General features: G+C 47.9%; 1 protein-coding gene across 3 annotated transcripts in view; it reads right to left on the bottom strand.

Moving 5' to 3' along the window:
* mtd (TLD domain-containing protein mustard) overlaps window positions 1-12,063 on the bottom strand; it is a 203,725-nt gene that overhangs the window by 182,151 nt on the left and 9,511 nt on the right. The window contains exon 1 of one of the 3 annotated variants that reach the window (XM_076369873.1): window positions 5,656-5,812. The exons of the other annotated variants lie outside the window; for them this stretch is intronic. The gene's annotated coding sequence lies outside the window, so the exon portion shown is untranslated. Of the gene's footprint in view, window positions 1-5,655; window positions 5,813-12,063 lie in introns of those variants that run through there. 3 annotated transcript variants of the gene reach the window in all.

Genomic DNA, 12,063 nt, shown 5'->3' with positions numbered 1-12,063 from the left:
TCAGCAGACGTTGCGCCGTCAGTAATGGCTTCGAGTCGCCGATTTATCGCGGGGCGAAAGAGAATCGACGGCTTCCGAGGAACCGGGTCGCGAGATAAAAGAAAATCGAACCGTTGATGGTTTCCCGACCGAACGAACGCGAACGAAAGATAAATTTCCGATTTGCAACGCGAACTTCGGTATTGATTCGATTGTATCGGGTCACCCTGTAAGTAGCGATGTCTCCTTAGTCGCGTACATTGCGTTTTGTCGTGAACAAGTGAATTCTGGGAGAGCATCGTGGACGAAGGAGAACGTGTTAGATTAGGAAATCTTTTGCTTATCTTAATTTTGAAGGTACTAGTTACGGGGATGAATAATTAGGTTGAAAGGTTTGAAAAGCAATTTCGAACAAGTAAAAGATCTAGAGATTCGGAGACCTCGCGGATCTCCCTGAAACAATTGCAAAGCGTCTACATCGATTAAGAATAAAATCCCAGACTGCCTCATTATCGACGCGAGCCAATTAATTATTCAGCCCGTTCCTCCCGATTTCTCTCGAACACCCTCGAATCGTCACGGTCGACCAGTACTCGCGCGGAGCTCGCGAGAACCGCAGGAGCCCGCGAAATTCGCGTTTCCCGAGCTCGGCGTAGAGGAAAGCGGAAAATAGAACAGTCGGCCATTCTCCTAATTCGTTGTTAGTCAAGGGAACAAAAAAAGGCAGTGGCTTTCGCGCGCTGAAAAGGTCTCTCGCGAAACGAGGGAGAAAAGGGGGACAAAAAGGAAAAGGAGAATAACGTCGCTCATCTCGCTGTTCGCGACGGAGCGGGACGAAAAGGCGAGCGAGCGAGCGAGCGAGCGTTTCGCGTAGCGAGCCGACGAACGAATGGGGAAAAGGGAACGGGAAACAATGGAAAAAAGGGGAGAACAGAATGGACGAAAAATATGTATATAATACGAGACGAGCGCGGCTTTTCAGTTTCGCCGCATAGGATTCCTATTACCGATGCATCGGTTACATCGGGATCCATTGTTCCGATTTTCTCGGGGGGTGGGCGGATCGTCGTCGCGTCGAGCCGGTGAAAATTGTCTTTGTTTTCCGGCCCGAGGAAATCCAATCGTTTTCCCGCTCTCGGATTCTCCGCGGATCCCGGCAACCCTTAAAGCGGATCTCGACGGGGTGGAAAGGAGCTGCCACCCTCCCTCGACGGCATTCCGTATCGGGACACCGGTGTAACCGTGACCTCTCGCGCCGGCAATTAATTCCGAGATTTGGCGAAGCACTGCGCGATGAATTTTGACGATATCTTCTCACTTCGAACTGAACGATTGTGAACTGGGCATTTTTCAATCGTTGTGATTAATAAAGCGGAAACATCAAGATTCTTCGTAATGATCTAGTGTCTCTCTTGTATCTCACGCAGCTAAGCGAATTCGGTTTGATCGATGTATCAGCGAGGAAATTAATGTTTCAGTTTATGGAAATGGTGTTACCCGAATTTCGACTCCAAAAATTTGAAAAACAGCATCGATGGCACTTACGAATAACGAATACCGGAGTGCTTCAGCGTTAGATCTTTATTTACCGAGCCATTTGGTCCCCTAATTTAACCGTCGGCCCCTGCTTCTCCCGGCAGGCCTTTAATACGAATAACTCTATTTCAAGGGACACTCCCTCCGCGAAATTCGTAATCTCGGAGCGATGAGATCGGGATCAGGAACGATTCGCCTCGCCCCTCGACCGAAATGGGTCAGGCACGTGTCTCCTGCGCGAGGGGCGTAAGGCGGCAACGAATCTTGTTACGGAATGTTTTCCGATGGCACGAGGAATGGCACGCTTATCAATTTGAATAATTATTTCGTTCAATTTAGTTCGTAATTTGAACACGAACGCGACTGTAAAGACCATAGGAATTACGCCGACTCGACGAACAAGTGTTCTCGAAGAGCAGAATTCTTCCAATGGATATTTCAGTTGGGAAATCGTCGATTCGAGCAGAAAAATGTTGAAATAATTCCTACCGACTCGCCAACAATCAGGCTTCCAGCCACAGTTTCCGGAAGCTCCGAGTCGTTTTATTCCGTGACGGGATTTGCACGCGAAGCGACCGCGCCGGCAGGCGAGAGAGCGTTGTTCCCTCGTTAGCCGCGGAAATTTCGTTGTTTAGATACAAGCGCGGGCGAAAAGCCGAGTCCTCTCTCGATTCTGACTTAGTTTAGGGTCTAATTAACGTTATCAAGGTAACGCGATAATCCGCGGGCTAAATTCCCCGTGGGTTGCCGTTGCCAGGCGGAGTTGGCTTGAACGCGCTCGCGTGCGCCGTCCTTCCCCGACAAAAAGTATCTCCTTCTTTGCATTTTATTTGTCGCTCTTTTTATTAGTTCGCGTTACGTACATTTAGCGTATCCTCGCGATTAGATTCGTTTGCTTTTCTTAAGCATTTAAGCGGTCTAATCGTCAACATCGCTGCGATCGAACGCCGCTTTCTCAAGGAACAACGGTACGAACCGTACAAGTGCCCGCAACCCGAGCGTTGATGGCGGCTAGCATTTCCCATCACCGATGCTCCCGTTTCCCGTCAAAGGGCTGTCGCGGAGCTTTCCCACGAAACAAACAAACAGACGAGACAAACAAGCCGCTCTCTTTGCCCGGAATCGAGACGCACCTCGCGGCCGTCTCGTATTATCAGTGACGTCAAAACGCTTAATCGCGCGTCCCGGATTTTTTCCTCGTCGGACACCGCGTGGGGCGCAGGATTTTTATAGAACGGAACGTAAATAACGACTGCGTCATCGGTGCGCTCGTTTTCGCCTTTTTCCAATTTTTCCGTCGTCCTTCGATCGCGTCGCGGTGAATTATCGTTGAAACCTTCCGAGTCGAATTTCCAATCAACCCCTCGCCCTATAATTTCTTCCTCGATTTTACCTATGAGAAATATCTTCCCCTTGATCATTTATGTTTAATCAAAATGATTCCATGTATCCAGTTGCTGTAAAGAAGCGACAAAAAGAGATTATATTATAAATTTCATTCGAACTCGAGGGAACTGAGTAGTATATACAGTTGTTAAGTTGTTTTTCAAACCTTAAAGGACTAGAAGCTGCAGAAGAACGAGGAGAGAAATTAATAATCGAACGTTTTGTAATATTATCTTCGTCTCGCTAGAACCGAGATCCGGGAACGTCCCGAAACGTTACCGAAACGCTAGTCAACAGCTTCCTAATATTTGCATTTCGCAATCTGCCAGGCAACGAGAAGAACAAAGACAAGATGTAGATAAGGCGCAGATAAAGGCCGAAGTGGAGCACGCGCGAGCGTTTCCTGCCGACGAAATTTTTAGGCGAAGTTTGAACAAGTGCGATCAATCGAACAAAACTGTTTGCTTTTCTATTCGAAACGATAAACTGTAGAAACGAGCATCGTTAGCCGAATTAACGCGTTCGCTCTGGCGCGTATCACCGGTGGCTCGCACCTCGATGTCGCATTAGAACGCATGCATATATTTACCAGCAAATACGCGATTCGTTAAACTGGTTTGACGAATGGGAAACATCTCTGAAAATATCGAAACGGTCAGCGAGCACAGTAATTTCCAGCTGTACGGCAATTTTAATAATTTCCCAGTCAGACGGGGAAAACGCGAGTCAGTGTCGCACGGTGCGGCAAAATGGCCGTTCTCTGGACGAACCTCGATAAATTAAAAAGTATGAGCGACGCGAACAAACGCGTTAAAGGGAAGACCAGGGAGGAAAATGAACTTCCACGGAAGAAAATTCACTCGGAGAACGGTGGTATTTGCTTCTCCGTCGAGGAACGAGTGCACTCTCGGATATCGAACAGCTGTTTCTACCAACTTCTTCCCTGCCGTTCGTGCAGTCGCCCCGGAACACTTTACAAACAGCAGTTTTCCCAATTAGGAGGTCCCGATTGATAATTAATGAGAAGTTTCCTCTCGCCCGGGGACGGGACTGCGACGCCTTCTCCTTTTTCCCGTGATTATTTTAAATTGGAAGGGTCCGCCCGTAGAAGAGGAATCGCTCATCGTTCGCGGAAGATTAACAATAAAACTACCAGACAGGTTAAAATCACCTACCCCTGATTCCTTCTCTCCGCAGTTATTGGAAAGATAACCAGATTCTCCGAGGAATTTCCGAAAAGGTCGGTTCAGCGATACGCGAAATAATTGCCAGTGCGAACACGATCGCGAAACCAGCGCTGTTTTGGATTCCCGGATCGGTTTCAAAGATCTTGTTCGCGCTGTTCCGCGATATTAATTATCGCGATACTCTCAAAGCGAGATACCTGTTACGGTAATAATCCTCGCGCGGCGCGGCTTTGAAAATTCCTGGAAAATTTTCGTATGTCGCGCGAAACACGGAAGAGTTGCTCCGATACTTGTGAATATTATATACGCGTTTTTCAGGATTTTCTCGGGTGCTCGTTACAGCATGAAACTATTCATTTTTGTAACCGTTTCGGATGTTCAATACTCTTGGAATATCAATAACTGCGAAATAAGAAGACTGAACGCCATTTTGACGGGCACGCAGTTCTAGTGTTGGACCAGTCTCGTGTGTTAACACTAGATTTACGTTTATTCTACACTTTATTCTATTGATATAGATATCTGCTATTAAATAACGTTTAAACAACTCATTGTTAACAATAAACGTTCATACAGACTAGAATGTCGGTTAACCGAAATCCGCCGCGCGACATTCAAAGGAACAGAAGACAAGACAGTCCGCTGTTACGTGCACAGAATGCACGAACGTCTTTCATACAAGAGAACATAAAAGAGCCACGAAAAATCCTCGTACTCGATCGGCGCGAACCAATCAGCGATAACACTCGTCCGGCCCGTTCGAAGGGCCCTCGAAAACTCGACAGACTCAGCCACAACGAAGCTCGCAGCGTCGGGGCTCACGTGTTTCCACCCCCAAAGAGCTGATCACCCGTCCACGACTCTACGAAAAGAGGAGAAGCTTCCTGGCACCATTATCCTGTTAACCGAGGAACTATTCCACGACGAGGACTCAAAGAAATCCAATTTCAAAGATCGAATAATGACAATTTGCGACGAACAACGCCGCGGAAACGCGAGAACAATGCAACGAAGAATACCAAAGAGACTACAGAATACATCTATTTAAGAATTGTTCGCGAAACGGTGAGAAACTATGCAGGAAACCACTGAACACCGAGTGCAACGATCAACGGAATATCGACGAGTCAACTCGTCAGCCCCGGTTAACAGGTTAACCAGTTAACTGTGCACTCGTCATACGTTCGCCATCAGCGTCTATCTGTGCAACGACCATCTCGATCGCAATATTTCATTCGATCCAATAAACCGTCTACAGGAAATATTGAAAAAATCAAGGTGAAACGAGTCATCGAGCTGCCAAATATAACGCCGTAACTTATGACTCTAAATAACGATATCGACAGGACGAAATTCATTTTCTCTATGTAAAACAGAATTGCCTTCACAGATATGCGCTAGCAGCGAACAACTCAGCAATTAATTAATTCCTTCAAATTGCAATTCTCTTTCTTCTACGGAATGCTCATAGGTTGATTCTATTATACACCCATAAGGGATGTTCAACACAGAATTCCACAGTTAACTGGTTGAAAAGTCGGAATCATTGGCCAGCGAGCGCGCTTACCGAGAAAATAGTGTATCCCTGTTTTCGTTTCGAAACAGCGTTTCCGTGGAAAGCACCGTTAAATCGCGATCAACGCGGCAACGTCAACGACGACGACAACACGACGACGCGTGCGAAGTCCTCGCGGAAGGATCGTCGCGAGGTAACTGACGTTTCGCCGGTGTGTTCATAGTCGGATAGAATCGCGCACCCTCCGGTCCTCCCTGTCTCCGCCGCCCAGTCAACCTTTTCCACCCCCTTCGGGCAAGCCACCCTCCGTTGCTCGACCCCAGGACACCACACCGTTGCCAGCCCGCCTAGAAACTCCACCCCCCGGCGGCGTGCGGCGTGTCTCGTCCTCTGTGACGCAGATGGACGGTGTCATAGGACGCCATCTGAAATGGACTCCTCCTCGGCCATTGTCTCTCCGCCGCCTACCGCGCGCGGCTCAGGAGATGGCGGTCGTGACGCTACGGGGGCAACGGGTGCTCGATTCGATCCGATCCGCCTTTTCGCTTTGTTTGCCGCGCGTTAATGCCCGTTCGCGACTGAACCCTTTGCGACTCTCCGCTTGATTCGGCATAGAACGATCGAACTTCGTGAGTAATATCAAGTCGGACGAGGATCTTTCAAGTATTCAAAAGCTTCGACAGAGCGAGGTAAAGTCTACGTTGAACCAGATACCAAAGAAATTAGAATTACTGATCTCTTAGTGGAATTCAATTGGTTGCTTGTTACGTCGTACTTAAGATACATGTCGACGAAGCAAAGACATTCGTCGTGTCTATGACATGCTCGAGGGTTGCTCCAATGGAGTACAACGAATCACAGCCGTCTCTCGAGCTCTATAGAATAAATTTCACTGTATCGTGCTGCACCTACGCAGTTCCATTGAATCGAATTTGCCTCGATTACGCGAACATTGTGTTTCTGACGGTTTTTCTGAGGGAGAGCTTCAAGAAGATCTCCACCTTTCTGAGGGAATTAAGATTGAAAGGGAGCTAGCGGGGTGAACTGGGGCGTTTTGTTTCGTGTTCGTAATGAGGATCGCCTGTTTTTGAAGGGTCTTTGGCGAGACGTTTTTGGAATGTCTTTAGTCTGTCGGAGGAACTGGAGTAAAACAGAAATATTCAGACCGAAGCGGCGAGTGCTGGCAACAATGGTGTTCTCGGAGATTATATATCGTAATCGTAATTTCATGTCGAATAAATAACGACAGCTCCTCGAGCGTCGCCGACGAGGGATCTCCTCAAAATTGGATCTTTTCCCTGGGAAATTGAATTAAGAGGAGGACAATCGCGCCGAACAAAGACTTTAATCCCATACGGATAAGAAAAGTTGTTCTCTCGGCTGGCATTTTTATTTCTCCGCGCGTCCCCTTGAATCTGCGTCTTCCGCGACACGCGATAGGTGTCACAATGCATTCGCCGGCATTGTTTCTCCGGCGCGTACGTTTCCCAAGGTGAGCCCGTGTCGTTTCCGCGAGGTTGCCCGCGAAAATACGATCGCCGCGCGCGGAACGCGAAGAGAAATCTTCGTAATATCCCCATAACGTACAAAAAGTATAATCACCATATGCTCCGCTCTATACCTTACAACTTTTGTCCGAAGCACTTTGTTCCTGTCACTCGTTCTTCTTAAGTTACCGAGTATCCTCCAGAAAACAGTCGTACGGCACGCGAGGTTAATTCAAAATTAACTCGCGATTACCTTTGCATTCATTTGTCCATCAACCACGTTTCCAGGCATGTCTCATTGAAAATCAATTATTAATTCGTTAATCAAAGGGAAAAGGGTTAACGCAAGGGTTGGTCGAACAGTCGTGAAATTTCCTCTGGCGAACAGTTCGAACAGCTCCACCGCTGTTTACGAATCTCGGAATGGACACGCGCCGCGCTTTTCATTGGAATCGAGGTTGCGGTTTACGCGCCGCGTCTTCTTTTTGTCCCCGACGCGACCCAGTATTCATTGAGAATTACCCACCGCAAAACGCTCCTCGCGGTCGCGGCTGGCAATCGCGTGACACGCCACGGATCGCGAACCCTTTTTAATATCTTCATCGACGATAAACGCAGGCGTTGGATGGCCGTCCGCGAGGGCGGGTCATTGTCGACCCGTGTTCCCTTTTCGTCGCGGAATTTACACGGAATTCGAGGGGATCCAGTTCATTTTTCGTATCGCGTTTGTGTAAAACACTGCTTCTTTCGGTACTCCGTAGCTCTGCGATTACACAGCGCACGCAAACCGTGAAGTTTAAACTTCGCGAGCGCGTGTATTCGGTCCGTTTCAAGAATCATGGGACAATACGTCCCGAGCGAACGTTTAAAAAACCTGCCGTAATATTTGCTCGCAAACACAACTGTTTATCCGCAGCTTCAACTTTCCAGTTTCATTTGTTTTTTGTTGTCAACGCTGGAACCTGTCCGGACAGAGAATTCAACAGCAAAGGACTTCGATGAAGCGATGGAAGCATCCCATTTCATACATACAACTCATCGCTCATTAACGGAACATCGATGTATCTAGAATACTGATTTAAGTGGTAAAAAATAATTCAACATTGTCAATAGCGATCGAAGAACTGCTATCAAAAGCAATCGATGAATTAAAGCAGGCTAAATCCTTTAATCGGAAATGACTGGATTTTGTAATCTTTTCAATTGTTTCATAAATGTTCCATATATCAGCCGTTTCACAAATAGATTCCGTTGACACTGTAATAATTCAATTTCCCTTGTAATAGCTGCATTCGCAAAGAACCGATAAAATTAAACGGCGTATCTGGAGCATTCGAGTGGACGCGAATCGTAAGTCAAGGGGTTGAAAAAGGTGTAACTCTTCCGAGGGAACGCGATACGGGTCAGAGCCGACCCAGCTGCGTTCCCAGGCGAGAAATAAATTGAAAGAAGCCGCGAAGGACATTTTTATGCGTGCGCGCCGCGTGTGCGCGCCGCGAAACGCAAACAGAACACTCTTAGCCATTGTTTTCGTGACATCTGCATATGCATCGGCTTTGCGTAACATTTCATGCGGGTTTTCTTTCCCGTTCTTCTTTTTCCTCTTCTTTTCCAGCGGAACACTTGCGCGCGGCACAACAAGCCGCGGCTAAACCGCGACGTGCGACGCCTACCCGAGCGCAATTAACAAAAGTTCTTAACGCGGACAGCCTCGCTCGAACATCCGCGACATGCAAATTGCATCGTTCACCGACCGACCGTGTGTCGTTAATCAAGCAATATTCATTAGTTACGGTTCACCACGGTGCCATTTGTTACTAACGCGCAGTAACGAGTTAATCAATTAAGAATCGAAAGCGTGTAATCAGCGTCTTGCCCTGTGACATCGAATCTCAACAAAAATTTCAATTTCTCCGACATCTCAATTATTGAATTCAGTTATAATTTATAAGTTCAATTATATTTTGTTTTACTCAGCAGTACTTCGTACATCTAGTTTCACTAACCAAGCGAAAAATATAGTTTGACTTTGAATGAATTGTTCTCAAACACCCGAGCACGTAAAGAGAGATTTTTTCTCAGTCAACATCCCGCACAATAACCTCTAAAAAACTTGTTTTATCACTGTGACATCATCTATGTAAACCCGCCGATGGATCGCCGTAAATCCGTCGCGGAGGCGCGTCCTCCGGAATTCCGGGTGCACTTCGGGAGGCGAGATGCACTCGGAGCGGGCCGAAAAACGTTTCCCCGGTCGAAAGGGGAGATCAAACACGCCCGCATCCGTTCTAAAATTAATCGCTCCGATTCGACCGGACACACGGGGATCGGCCGAACAGCGCGGCGCTCGGGGGAAGAAAAATTGGGGAGGAAAACGGGGAAAAAGGACAAATGGAGCGGAGCGCAGGTAGACGCGAAGGGGCGAAGGCGGCGCCGGCCGAAGTTTCGGCGCTGGAAAATCGGAATCCAGGCCGTGCCGGTGCAACTGGCCTGATTTCCTGCTGGTCCACTTTCGGAACTCTGTTCCCTAACGATTATCGACTCCGATGCATCCCGGCGATCGCCTTAACAACGCTTCGCTGTTCTTTAACCCTTTGCCGCGCGAATCTGACACGGTATCGTACGGCGAAGGGCGAACCGGCGATGTTTCGACAACATTTATATTCCCTCGAATTTTCCCAGGAACAATCGCCACTAAATGAATCTCCTATCTCTTGCCGTTCCAGTAATTAAATCGCTCGTTTGCGACTCGGTCTTCCAAACGCGAGAGCTCGCCGAAACGTCGACGTTCGTTAGCGAAGGGCTAACAAGCGAAACGAATATTATTCATTCCGTTGGAATTTAGAAAAATCAGAAGTATCAGAGAATCGACTTAATCGCATTCGGTTCTAAGCGACTGGAATCACGAACGCTCGCGGACTCTCGGAAAACAAAAAGCGGCTTTTTATCGGAGAGACAAGGAGATAACGGATGAAAGATTCACGCGGTTAACGAATGAATAATTAATTAAAGCCTCTCCGCATCGGCGTATATAACACTCCCGTGAACAATGCCTCGAGTTCAGCCTCGGTTACACGCAAATCGACCGCGCGGATTGTAAGTTTCCTTCGGCCCGAAGAAGGTCGAAGAATGGGGTGGGTTGTGCGTGCAACACAGACACCAAGAGGGAATAGGAGGGCGAGAGAAAGAAGGTGGGCGCTCGAACGGGTGGGAAGGGGAGGGAAGATGCCTCTGTATAGAGTCGAAAAGGCAAGAGGAGAAACAGAGGGTTGGTCGATGCCGCAAGGTCATTCAGTATCGACGGCCTTTCCGATCCCCATCTACAGGGTGTCGCGAGCCAATCCTGCAGTCTCGTTCTCCAATGTCACTCGACTCCGTCTGCTCCGTTTTACTCGCGAACCTTAATCAGATTGCACGTAGGGAAATTATGAAAATCGATGCTCAACGTTGCACTTCGTGTAATGCAATTAATTCCTCGCGGAATTTTAACATGTACGAATGGCTGCGCGCATTTCGAGAGTACGCTTCATTTTAATGTATACATGATACTGGGAATGTACGATAGATAACATATGAATGCCACATTATTGCCATTATGTTTGCTAATATTGTTTGCTAGTATTACACTGCTAATGTTCTATTAGAACATATAATGTTCTTTACAACAACATAAATATGGTAATAATAGGTTCCCGACGCGAATATTATCCGGTTCTCCAGCCGCCCGAGGCAACCAACGGAACAGTCGACACAGGAAGAAAGAGAGAGGCAGAGAAAAAGAGAAAAAAAGGAAATAAGGGAAAGCCGATAGCAAGTAGCGAGATTAATAAATCCTCGATTTCGAGAGTCCGTCGGCGGAGCGCTGCGCCCTGAAAAATGGGATACGCTTAACGGACGGTTCACGATACGTTAAACAGGTCACCGGCGACAAAAGGATCAGTTAAAAGGGAGCAATGGCGTGTGGCAAGGACGCGTCCTTGAAATCGTCCCGGTTCCGAGGGCCGCGTGCACCGAGAGGGCTGATTCCCGACGCGTCCCCGTCGAAACAGCCGCTCGCGGATCGATGGGTGCGCGACCCCGATCCTTCATCTCGAAAATGAAAATCGCGCGCAGTGTATGCCCGTAATTTAATTATTTAATCCGACCGGATCGGCTCGCGCGTTCCGCGTCGAATTTATTTTATTCCGCAGCGGCACGCGGTATCGGCGAAGCTGCGGAGAGCCGTTTCCAACGCGTTTTCCCGTGTTTTTAGATTAATCGAATATCGCTGGTCCCATCGATCGGCGAATTCCGTCGCTGTCCGTCCGACGAATCGACGCTTTCCCGGTCGAGCATCCGTAATTCCTTCGTTTTCGCGTTTCACTCGCTGTTCCATTCGCTTACTGTTTCCTATTTAGCATTCTCGTTTTACCAGGGATACTTTCCAATTTCAGAAGGGTGAGAACAGATTTTAGGTACTCGAGTTTCCAGAACCGACGAGAAACGCCAATGAAAAACGTGTCAAACCGTTCGAAAGAACATTCATTGTTCGTTCTACAATCGATAGTTTCCTTTCATGTGGGTTGCGTGTTCTGCATTGGTTAATATATTTATCTGTGTCAATGTATGTACTTATTTCCCTCGATAGAACGGATTGAATAATCGTCGAATCCTAACGATCGAATGAAGATTATTTAAGAAAATACTCGGTTCCATCGAGAACGCGATTCCCGTTCCGACTCGGTGGACACTCGCAGCTCGGTACACGTCCATTTTCGTAGATTAAATCCGCAACAGCTCGGGGATTAAATTATTCCGCGATCACGTTGAAATTGGCATCGATCTCCTGCAGCGGGTCCCACCCGCGCAGGTGTTACGCGCCTACGTGTGTAGGCACCGAGCGTTGATCGCTAATTAACGATTGGAAAGCCGCCTCGCCGAGCCGCGAGATGTTTTCGACGCTGCCGGGCCGCTGATTAAGAACACCTGCGCG

The sequence above is a fragment of the Nomia melanderi genome, chromosome 8 (genome assembly GCF_051020985.1).
Source record: "Nomia melanderi isolate GNS246 chromosome 8, iyNomMela1, whole genome shotgun sequence".
Lineage (NCBI taxonomy): Eukaryota > Metazoa > Arthropoda > Insecta > Hymenoptera > Halictidae > Nomia > Nomia melanderi.
This window is presented reverse-complemented; position numbering and strand designations above follow the sequence as displayed.